Source organism: Cylas formicarius, unplaced genomic scaffold (genome assembly GCF_029955315.1).
Source record: "Cylas formicarius isolate icCylForm1 unplaced genomic scaffold, icCylForm1.1 PGA_scaffold_9__14_contigs__length_23061073, whole genome shotgun sequence".
Lineage (NCBI taxonomy): Eukaryota > Metazoa > Arthropoda > Insecta > Coleoptera > Brentidae > Cylas > Cylas formicarius.
In genome coordinates, this window is record NW_026844365.1 from 12,161,533 (window position 1) to 12,174,010 (window position 12,478).

The 12,478-nt window shown below is 35.1% G+C and overlaps 1 long non-coding RNA gene across 1 annotated transcript in view; it reads left to right on the top strand.

Moving 5' to 3' along the window:
* The first annotated feature begins 4,866 nt into the window (after positions 1-4,866).
* Positions 4,867-12,478, top strand: part of LOC132706982 (uncharacterized) — a 152,730-nt gene continuing 145,118 nt past the window's right edge. Inside the window, exon 1 of the long non-coding RNA XR_009619676.1 lies at positions 4,867-5,066. This is a non-coding gene — a long non-coding RNA (uncharacterized LOC132706982). The remainder of the gene's footprint in view (positions 5,067-12,478) is intronic.

The following is a 12,478-nucleotide window of genomic DNA, read 5'->3' on the forward strand; positions in this document are numbered from 1 at the left end:
TTGAGATCGCCACGACGCGAAAATTGACGACAAAAAAGGGAAATAACTTTTCCGACGCGTTCTTGACAACGCCCAGGAAATGAGAGTGTCGATCAGGATTATTTGTTAAGAGGGTATAACTGCACTTTTATGTGGGAGCCGTCGCTGACGCAGGAAATAACTCTAGCACCGTATATTAAATCAAATTGAATTGGAGCGTCTTTATTGTGTTAAATAAAAAGGTGAAATAAAGAAATAATAAAAAATATTTTCCAGATAAGATATTGAATTAATAACTCATTACTAAACATTGTCTGTCTCGTTGGTTAACTTATACAGAATTATATAGAATAGAATATCAAACAGAATTACTACTATTAAAATTTAAAATATCCACGAAAGGATTCTAAGCGAAAAAAAAAGTTTTCAAATAATAATGTATCCGGAGTTGTGTGTTAGATAAAACACAAAAAACAATTGCTGGATGTTTGCCCATAGGCCATAACTACTAATAAACACTTAAGTAGCGTATAAATTCGAAGAAAATGCGTTTTCCCCGTAATCCATTAAAATAAAAACATTAATTAATTTTTTTCTGAAAAAATAGTTTAACGTCTTTGAATTAAAGACTCAAAATTATTTTTTACAGTTATTTATCATATAGGGTGTTAAAAAATGTATTTAAATGTACTCCTTAGTTCATCTCTGAAAAATTAAATATGTTTTAAGGACACGTTTTAAGGGGTGGCCGACATATTAAATTTTAAATAAAAATCAATGTATACCGAATTATACAGAAAAAAAGTTTTCAGGCAGCTTGTTGAAGGAACTGTATAAAATATTATATTAATAGGGTAGTTCGAGGATAGATGGCGCAGAAGGTGAGATGGCGCAATGATTTTACAGCGCAACCGCTAGAGCTACAAACAAGTCGAGACGCCATGATGTACTTTAGTTCATATTAAACAAGCCGCCGAACTGTGTGTGTCTACCGGTTAAACCCGTATTTTGCTATTATTTTTTTGTGATTCGGTTGGGACGAAAATATTACTCCGAATTTCTTCTTAGTGCTGATTGACCTTGATTTTAACAATAATTTTAGGCAAGTTATCGTTTTAGGTAAGTAAAAACATCTACGTGTTGATATATAACCTTAAAATTGCGAATATTTTAAAATGGGTTCAGCTTGTTAGGTGCGCCATCTCCCCTCCCACGGCGGGGATAGAAGGTTCACTTATTTTGAGGTGAGATGGCTCAATAATATTTCTTTTCTTTTTCAGTATGCCGACCAATTACAAGCGCACCGGAAGTTGCTTCAGGGCTAATTGGACTGAACAACAGTTAACTGAAGCCATTCAAGCCGTTAATGAAAAAAACTGAGGCTTCAAGAAATTTTGGAGTACCGGCCACTACTCCACGAAGAAGAAAAGCGAAAAATTATGTGAAGAAAGGCCCTCTTGGTCCCTCGTCAAAATTAGGCGACGCTGCTGAAGAAAAGTTGGTTAAACACATCCTAAAACTTCAAAAAAACGGATTTTCTCCTACACGATTCGACGTGCGAAGCATGGCTTTTAAATTGGCCGAACAGCTGGGAATTGAACATCGTTTTAATAAGGAATCGAGACTAGCTGGTTTTCCGTGGCTTAAGTTATTTCTTCAGAGATATCCAGAGCTGTCAGTGAGAAAAGCAGAAGGGGTCTCCATTAATCGATCCTTGGGTATGAACAAAAAAGACGTACAGGTTTATTTCCAGCTGTTAGAAAATACTCTCACCGAAAACAATCTTATGGGAAAACCTGGACATATTTTTAATATGGATGAGACTGGTCTGCAGCTAAATAATAGGCCGGGGCATGTCATAGTTAAGTATCAGCTCCGGTGAAAAAGAAGAAACTATCACAGTTATAGCTTGCTGTAAAGCGGAAGGTGTTTTTATTCCCCCTACCTGCGTTATGAAAGGTAAAAATAAAAAGCAAGAGTTCGAAGATGGGATGCCACCTGGATTCTTGGTTTACATGTGGGAGAAGTCGGCCTACGTTAATAGTGACATATTTTTTAAATGACTTAAAGATCAATTTGTTCCCAGAAAGCCACCAGGGACAGTTTTGTTGTTGGTTGATAGCCATGCGTCACATTGCAGTAACGTGGAGATGCTAGAATACTGTGTTGAACAGAACATAATATTATTTTGCTAGCCAAGTCATACGACACAGTTTTTGCAGCCCCTAGACAGATGCCTTTTCAGATCGTTAAAACTAAACTATTATTCAGCTTGTAATTTATACATTAAACATAACCTAAGACGGAAGCTCACCAGATTACAGTTTGGAAAGTTACTTACTGAGGGATGGAATAAGTCTGCGATTGTAAATAATGGAACTTCAGCATTTAAGGCTACTGGAATTGTGCCTTTCAAACCTTCTGCAATCCCAGATGAAGCGTTTTTGACTGAAAATAATAACGTAGGTGATCCTATCCCCGATCCAGTACAAAATGAACAGAATCTTAGTGGTGGTTCTCAAACTTATCCTGAAGGTTTAGCTGATGATAATCAACAGCCTTGCTGCAGTTGGCAGACTGTAGATGCACCTGTACCAGAAAATCAAAATAAATCTCCTGCAAGAACCAATAAAACTACTCCTGCGAAGCGTACCCCTGGAAAATTACTGGATATCATCTCGCCTGTTCCAGTTGTTTCTGCTGAAGTTAATTCTGTTCGACGAAGGGGCAAACAGCTGGCAGAAATTTTTACTACAGAGGCAACAATTTCCGAGAAAAAGAAAAAAACTGATAAGACAACACAGAAAGGAAAAAACATTAGTGAAATGGAACCAGACGACGATTTAGAAGCACCGATATTCGATGATTCTTCAGATGATGTCGATGACGCTGACGAGGCTTGCGCTGGTTGTAGCGAGGAGTATTCCCAAACCACAAAATCTGACGACTGGGTTCAATGCTTACGTTGCTCCAAGTGGTTTCATGATTCCTGTTCCAAGTTTGTTAACTTTTGCGATGAATGTGGTTTTCTGATGTGCAAAACAAAGTGAAATTTTGACCAAAAAACTTTGGATTGTTTTTGTAAACTATTTTTATTTAAAAAAAAAAATGAACAATTTATTTTCATATTGATTTTATATATTTTATACGCATTCCTAATTCGATATAGATTTTTTTTTAAAAGAAACTGCAGTTATAATTTGATTAATAAATATATTAACATGAAATTTCAAAACCTGGGCGATCTATCCTCGAATTACCCTATATGAATTATTAACATTCCAAATAGGAATAATATATATAGAAATATAGAAAATTAGTGTGATTTGACTTTAAGCATCTTATAAACAATAACTATACATTTTGACTTGTGACAATAATACACGCTTATAATTAAAGTTTAAAAATATTTCCTAGAGGAGTTTGCAAGAAAAAAATGTACAATAACTTGAAAGAATAAGCAAATAAGAATATGTCATATAGAACATCGAATTATTAGAATTTTTAGAAACAACAACGACAAAATATTGAGCAATAATTGTGTGAGTTGCCTAATTTATATGGGATTATACAGAAAAATAGTAACATGTATTATTAGCATTTAACATATCCCCCAGAACAGTCTGCAAAAAAAACTTTGATGATTTGAGACAATGAGCAATTAATTAAAACATAAAATTTAGAAACAATTACGACCAAATTTTGATATCTGACTTATAAGCACAGCAAGCGTATAAATGTTATATTAATATGTATAATCGGAATCAAATGTTACCCAGAGGAGTTTGCGAGAAGAAAAAGTAAAATAATTTAATAATACTGCGTGATTTCTTGTTTACTCTATAAAGAATTATACACAAAAATCTGATTAATGAAAATGTAGAAGATTTTAAATTAGTATTTAAAACTGTTCCCAAGAAAATAAAAACAAAAATAAAAATTACACTTGATTTGCCGGTTAATTTACACAGTATTATAAAGAAGAAATAGTTTGCAGATAGCCGATTCAAGAAAATGTATAGAGTTTGCAAGAAAAATGTAGAATAATTTAAAGTAATAATAAGTATAATAATAATATTGAATGAAGAACTATATAGTAATATATAATGACCTGTTGGGAATTCTGAGAGAATTATAAGATACTTAATCATTCATGGATAAGAAAATTTTACCAAAAAAGTTGAATAATTTAAGAAAATGAGCAAATTATAATACAGAATATACAAATGTCACACTTGTATAAGTACTTTTTGAGCCTGATAGAGGAAGATGAAAGGAGAGAACGCTAACTTTTTCCTCGAATACAGCGGCGCGACGAGCATTTCATACAAAATCTTGAAAACTAATTTTTAAATTGATTTTTCAATTAATTTAGTAAAAATTCATTTTATAATAAAATGCTTTATTACTGTTATTACTACTAATTTTCAAAATAGCGAACCTAAATTTTCGAGCAGGCGTGTTTTCGCGATAAAAGAAATCCGCGCCGTCCGGAATTGTCGGTGTAAATTAAAAACTGCCAAGCGAAACTGACACACGCGAGTTATACATCAACCTGGCATCCCCGCCCTACGGCGCATGTGCCCTACAATCGTCCCGCTGGTTTTTGCCCCCGAAAATCCTCCGAGAAGTCCTCGACGCCGACTGCTCGACTTAAGCCGCTGTAAAATACGTCGACGTATCGATCCCGGACGCCGCGACGCAATATAATTCAATCGCGGCGTTGCCGGGTGTCGCGGATATTCCCCGACGTTTCCAAGCGACTGGGTGATATATTTTTCGGGTTGGAAAAAATTTACGCGCGCTACTGCGATCGTTTAAGTTCGTATTCGGAATACGGAGGAAAGCGTTGTCAAGTTTCCGAGCGGGGACGTTCCGGGAAAGCGTCGCGGTCGCAACGGCACCGTCGCGTCCATTCCGCCATTTACTGTGTTTACTGCGTTTAGTGGATGACTTTCCTGCGACGGGAATTTTCCGGTGAAAATGCGTTTTCGCTCGGATTTGTGATTTTCGTACGGGCGTCGGGCGTTTTATTTCTAGAACCCCGCTCAACGCGATTTTCGTCATTTTCGGATTTAATCTGCGAGGTGAGTGGATATTGTAGGTTATGTCGGCGCTTGCCGGCTCGTTTATACACTTGGGGGATGATTTTACGACCCATTAGTGTGCAGTTTTATTGGATCCGATTAAATACAAAGTGGCTGAACCCAGCGGTTCGGATTTGTGGCGTGGAACGGAATTAAAAAGGTTTCGAAGGAAGTTGATGTGGGAAATGTGGCCTTTGCGTGTGCTGAGCGCGACATTATAAATGTATCAAACGACCGAAGGCTGCTAATGAATATTTGCCCGATCATTATCTATCTGCTCTGTATATTTTCTTTTTATCAATTTTCCCGTCGTACCAGCCCCCGATGAACTTGAATAACCCCGCGTGCATCCACCGAATCGTCAACATTTTGTTGCACATACTAGATGATAATCATTATAGACCATAGTTAAAAAGCATTTGTCATTCTTTTCCGTAATTTTGAAATAAAAAGTCGGTAGTATTAATTTTAAATATATAATTAAAATCCGTTTGTTTTTTCTGATATTTCGATTTTTTTTGGGGGCACTGCACCCAGTTCGTTTGTCCTGTTGGCATACTAAATGATCTGATGGCTATTAAAACGAGAACCTTTTCAATAATTGTTATTACTCTCATTTTTCTGCTTTCAGCTCCTACTAGCTGTTTCCTTATTGCTCCAGTAGGTCAAGATATCGGTCAAGGTATCAATATCGTCTTCATTTGCTACTGAGTGCCTGGTTTTTATCTACAAAAAGTTTTCATCTCTGGAATCTTCAACTGTAACCTCATCAGAGGCATTTGTCGATGTTATTTTGGTTGTATCTGCTGTAGTGTTATCGCCATCATCATTCTCTTCGGAGTCAGGCCTCTCGAACATAAAAGTTTTTTATTAAATAACCTACGTTTATATTTTCCTTTTAAAATAAACCGAGATTTAATGACAGTGCAGCTAGAGTAATATTTTTTTTGCAGTTTTAAAATTCAAGCAATTTTTATTGGAAATATAAAGTGTTCTATTTATATCATATTTTATGCAACATATTGTTACAATACTACGAAGCTGATTTTTTAAAGTAACACTGCGCACACGGGAGTGGAAAAATGATATTAACAGAAACTTAATATACTCACCTTACTAATCTAAGATTCATTGGAGCATCAATTATTTTTTGTATATTAATTTTTAATAGTGTGCTACCACACTTACAATGATATGAAACTAATATGCGAGTCGTATATATATATTTCAAGGATCATAATTTTACAAATGGGTGTTACTATTGTTATTAAATATTTCGATATATATATATATATATATATATATATATATATATATATATATATATATATATATATATATATATATATATATATATATATCGCAACTACGATCGGGCGAAATTAACAACGCGATAATTCAGGGGGCGGAGCCACCTCCCCCCACGCACAAGCAGCACCGTTACCATCTCCGGCGCAGAGTATAAATACCGCACGCACCGCCGATAACCTCCCAGTGTTCGAAGTGTTTTCGGAGCGCGAGCATTGAAGATGCCAAGTGAGATTTTGGCGAAACGTCTGCAGGATTCCAGTCGGATGCAGGATTCCAGTCGGAGTTCAACGAGCGAACGGATGATATCCCGGAATATAGTGTCATCATATATATATATATATATATATATATATATATATATATATATATATATATATATATATATATATATATATATATATTCGATTAAATTTTTTTTTATTTGGTACTTGTCGTGATGGAACGCAGAATGATCAATTAAAGTTTGTCAACTGGTGGCCATTTTGGAAAGAAATATTAACATGTCATATCCCATTCCAACGAAAATTCCAAGCAGATTTCGAATGTAACAGAAGTGGCGATATCTATTTAAATTGATACTGTTGATATGACTTCCTATTCTGGCTTCAACAATCTAAATATGTCAAAAAATTTGGTTTTATCCACTCCTTACTCTATTATAAAATCAAATAAGCACGTTCAAAGCTGTAGAAAAAAGTAGAGGGTGTTTTTAAAATCGACAGTTCAATAGCTTGGTTACTGGCAGATTTTTTTGTTCACCATTTATTTTTTGAAAAATTGGGGCAATATTTTTCGTCGCTCGACCATTTTGAAAAAATAATAAATTCAAGAAATAAAATAAATTAAATTTCTAGCTTTCTTTCTGTGTTATTACTTGCTTGTTACACGGAAATAGTTAGCAAATTTTGTTGTTTAATTTTACTAATATAAATTATTTCCACGGCCTGTATGTTCGACGGTTTAACCGCGTGGAATCGAAGCTTCCCGAACAAATTCTAAAATAATGCGATGCCTTGTTGTGTACACGATATAGAAAGCGCTCTTGTTACAGCCATAATAAACCACATAAATGTGTACATGTGTTAAACTTTATCAGAACCTACTGTATATTTATTTATAATCCAGGTGTTACCGAGTTATGTGTATAAACAAAACAGCGGCGCGCCTCGCATATTTATCCCCTTAAATATTTACCACTTTCAACGTAGGTATCTGAATTACAATATGTACACACACAGACAGACTTCGTTACACTTTAAACGTCGGGCTGGAACTTTCGTTTAAAATTCTCCTGGTAAACTCGTTGAAGTTTATGGTCCATGAATCAAAATGGGGTTTAGGCTAAGATTTCTAACGACCACAACTTACATTAAATTCAGAAAAAATGCAGCATGCAAATGTTCAATGTGCATTTTGGTAACTATTTATTGCTGTTAGTTGATCTCATTTGGTTTTTATTTTTATATTCATTTGTTTTAATATGGTATTTTGAAAAAAACTGAAAATATTGTTTTGGAATTATAGAAGTTCATTTTCTTTTTGGAAAAAATCTGAGAGCTATTGTAAGAAAAGTTAAGGTCTTGTATATTTGCGTAAATAAATAAAAGAGCTAATCTTTAAATGTAGTATACTAAACAAAACATCAAAGTTCTTGTCTTCCATCTATTACTGGCTTCTAAATTCATTTGGTGCGTTTTCAGGTTCAAATAGATTTTCATTTATTTATTTATGATGTTGGTGATTAAAATTCATCAAGTTGTTATGATGGGATAGGGGAGAAAGGGGTTTGATCTGATCCGCAAAAATCATACTTGAGCAAAAGTTACCGTGCCCACTCCAGACTTTGAAATTTTCTATGATACACTGCAAAAATTTATGAACCGGTTTTGAACATGGAACACAATAACAAGCGATATCCTGATCCTGTTAAATATTATTCGCCTCTATCAGACTAAAGCTTGCTTTGACCTTTGTAGAAGGTGTTGAAAAGTGGTGAAAAACTCTAAATCACTTTTGAAGAATAATTTCTTGATCTAGGTTCTGCTGAACATCTCAATCCCACTGGACTAAACCCTCGATGTTCAAAAGTGATGAAAAGAAGGAGGTTTTCAAACTTGCAGAATGTCCCGAATATTGTTGGTCATTTGAAATGGTTCTTCCCTCCTTGATCTGGATTTTGTTGACGGACAATTCGTAACTTCAACTCGCTTAGCCTTTCCCGCTTAAATCACGATCGGCACTTGGCTCAATTAACATTCGGGCGTGAGCAGATAATTTTTTTTTTTACGACCGGCTATAAAAATGGTGGCACGTGCAACATACACCCTGTGCATGCGAGCGACGGTAAGCGTCCGCCCTTCCGTGGCCCTATAAATGCACATAAACGCCCATAAAACACCTCGTAAAACCATCAAATAATTAAAGCTTACACATAAAAACAACTAGATCATAATATCCTCGTTTTACGATCGAATCGGATTGACGTGGGGGCAGGGTCGGACTTGAGAATTTTTTCTGAGTCGGTTGTCGGCTGGTATTGAATTTCGACTCTATATTAATAATTTTACATTTACATATTACAATTTTTTACAAATTTACATTTTACAATTACATTTTTAGTGTTTTTGGTATTTCTTTATGAAACCAGATGGAAGAAGTGAACATTTTTAAGTGCTATCCTATTATTGAGTGACTTCATGACAGTATTTTATTAATTTTCCTGTCGTTTACATGAAAATATTGGTACATCTGTTCAAAAAATAATTATTTATCTTTTTTTGGAAATTTATCAAATTTTTAGGTCAAAAGCAAGGAAATATTCCGCAAAAAGTTTGATAAACGTCACTTAGGTACTTTATTTGCAAAACAATAGGAATATTGAATGACATGAGACCATCAGAACTGACAAATGTCAAAATACCGTGATCAAACTACCGGAGCATATTAAGCCTTAAAGTAATACTTAAACTCTTTGCAACACTCTTGAACAGTGGATAATTGGATACGTTATGCTGGGGAGTAGCAACAAGTGTTTAAAGTTGTGAAAACATTTTCAATTTTGGTCAACAGTCACCGTTCTCAACGTTTATATCAGGACTAGTAGTCGTTTTTTGTTTTTTTTTTTGCTTTCCAAAATTGTCACATTGCAAAAGCATGAATTTATCTTAGGCGCTGATTTTTTAAAACGTAACAACACTACGACCTCTTCCGCAGAGACATTTTCACTATTTTTGATGAATTTTGAAATAATTCCAAGAAACCAAAAAGTTATAATAAGATGGGGAGCGATTGAACACGAAATAAAAGAAATATCGGAAAATGTCTTTAACGGATTATACTATATGACGTCACGGCCAACAGTGGGAGGTCGTTATTTTTTTTATCAATCTCTTATCGCGCGTTGTCCTGAATCCGGACCTGCCTAAGTTTGACATTTCCAACAGTCCGTGATTTATACCTAGGTTTAATTTGTTTGCATATTTACCAGAATTTTTGTTAGTTTTGATTCGAATTCGACGATTGTTGAAGTTCCGGTATTCAAATAAACACCGGCAGGAAGGGGGGAGGCGCAATACGTATTTTTCGCGGTTTTACTGTCGATTGTTAACGCCCGCGTCAGTGTGGTCCGTCGCCTCCGCATTTCCTCCTATATACGATGACGCATCGTTGTTGGATTTCTTTCCTCAATCCGAGCATCGAACGGTTCGTCGTTTCGACAGATTTAGTCCTCGTGGATTTATAAAATAAAAAAAACGTTCGGGCACTCGGCGCGAACGAAATTTAATAATATATTTCGGCAAATTGTAAACGAACGTCGGCCACATCAAAGGGGTCGCTGATAGTTTTAATAAAGGCCATAATAAATTTGCGCGGTAAACAATATAAACTTTATCTACAAAATTAAATAAACCCGCGGGTTTTCTTTAAAGTTATTAGGCCATATTTTACGTATTTGCTCGGCGTTTTTGCGGAAATCTGTAAACATTTTCTCGCGTTTTCCGCGCGTTGGATCTGTTTTTGCTATCGACTTCGGTTTCGCACTTCCTCGTCGTGAGGGGGCGTAACGTTTGCCGATATAATAATAATAGCAATAGGCCAAAAAATTAGAGAGACCGATAGTCAAAGCAGCTATGAAGGAGGCAAAACAAATGTCTGCCAAAGCTGATGAATGAGCTCTCCAATGGAGCGGTCATATCCGCTTTCAAATTGATGATTATCTGATTCTTCTCATCATTTCTTCTTTGATGCGTCCTACTTTAAACATGGTACATCAGTTTTATAGTCGATGCCTCTATAACACGTAACAAATTGATTGAGAGAGAATCGAGAGATAGAACTTACACTAAATGTACGAATCAAAGAACTAAAAAAAACACACACTGGATGGTGATACATTGAGATCTGTAACAGCGTATTTGGTTGAAGAAATTTGACAAAATTATCAGAAGTCCGTGACGTCCACAGGGAATCTCGCTAGCAACAGCGCAACTTTAAATAAGTCATCCTGCAAATATTCATGATTTGGAAACCAATAATAAATCGTAAGTGTTGGTGCATGACTGCATTCAACTGTGTCTCGGATGAACAAAACAGTATTCTTCAGAATTATACTTATTAAATGACACAGATACGTCTGTTTGAATATTATTTAAACGAAATATCAAAGTGTCAAATTATCAATATTACTTTCTATCTACCTATCGGTTGACGTTTTAAGTATTTTACAGTACCTTAACCGCAGACCTTCGCAGGACCGTGGTAAAACCCCTCCCAACAGATTTTTATTCTGCATTAAGTAGGCTTGAGATGGACCGTAACGAATATTTGTAGAAGCTTGAAATTTTTATTTGAAACGCAAATGGACCGTTTTAAATTTGATTAAGCATTCATGCTTAGGGCTATTTTCGAATAAGTAGAAGCGTTTATTTTAACATCAGATGATATGTGTCGTTCTTAAGAGTTTAGTCTCAATTGCAATATGTTCGTATGTATTACGGAGGTATTTGAATGTTATGCTTCCACTAAGTATGTATTTATATCACTGATTTTCGAGTTTTGATCCTGCGACGCTGTTTTCACTGTACACTATTCATCTTACACGTAAGTTTGAAAATAATCATTTTTGTCTTGTGTGCCTGTCCATTAACAACATTCTTCTTCTTGTATTTTTATGTCTTCTACATAGTTCTTCGATTTGTAAACGCATCAGTCTTTTTTAAGCTTATAGGTTATATTCGCGGTAGATAAAGGTACGTCATAAGAATACAGATAAATATTTATTAGAATCTTACAATTAAACACCTTAAAATGTGGAGACCGTGGAATGAAGAAGAAGACATGGAAAACAACGCAGAATTTGAAGACGAAGTGGAGATGGTAGTCGAACTTAATGACAATTTAGAAGACGAACTATCTCAGCAAATAAAAAAACGGATCCATTTGTCTTCGGATGCTAAACAAATTGTTTTGAATGTTTACAATTTTATAAGAAATTCAAAAGGGGAAGTAGGAGCAGCAATAAAAACAAGTGACGTAGAACGTAATACATTTTTACTTTGTACTAACTTTTTTATGTTCATGTTTCAAGAAATGGTCGGCGAAAAATATTGAAAACATACTTATATCCGGCTTGTTAGTGTAGGTAGATAAATTCCTGGACGGTCCTGGAATGGTTACGGGTCCAAGTATAATTAATATCTTCTCTGGAGTTTGAAACTTGGATTGTCAATTTTTAGCACAAGAATTTTTGATTTTGGAACTCCTGAGCGGAAGCGTTCGATCGACGTCAGAAAGTGCCATGGGTTCGTTTGACACTCTTAATTTGTCATTATCGACCAATTGCTTGATTAGTCAAGTCAAGCATTCAATTAAATGTTCCTTTTGGTTAGTCTCAGATTAGCCGAAATGTTTCACGTTTCCAAATTGTCCAGCTTGTAGAATAGTCACGATTGGACCTGATGATCTGTAGACCTACTTTGTGCTATTTTTTTTGTTTCATTGTTGGTGAAATAAGGAATAAGTCATGTGAATGCTATACAAATTCTTCGAATGTAAATTGTCAAGTAATTTTGTAGATACCGTATGAGTTTGCCAGTAGTGTT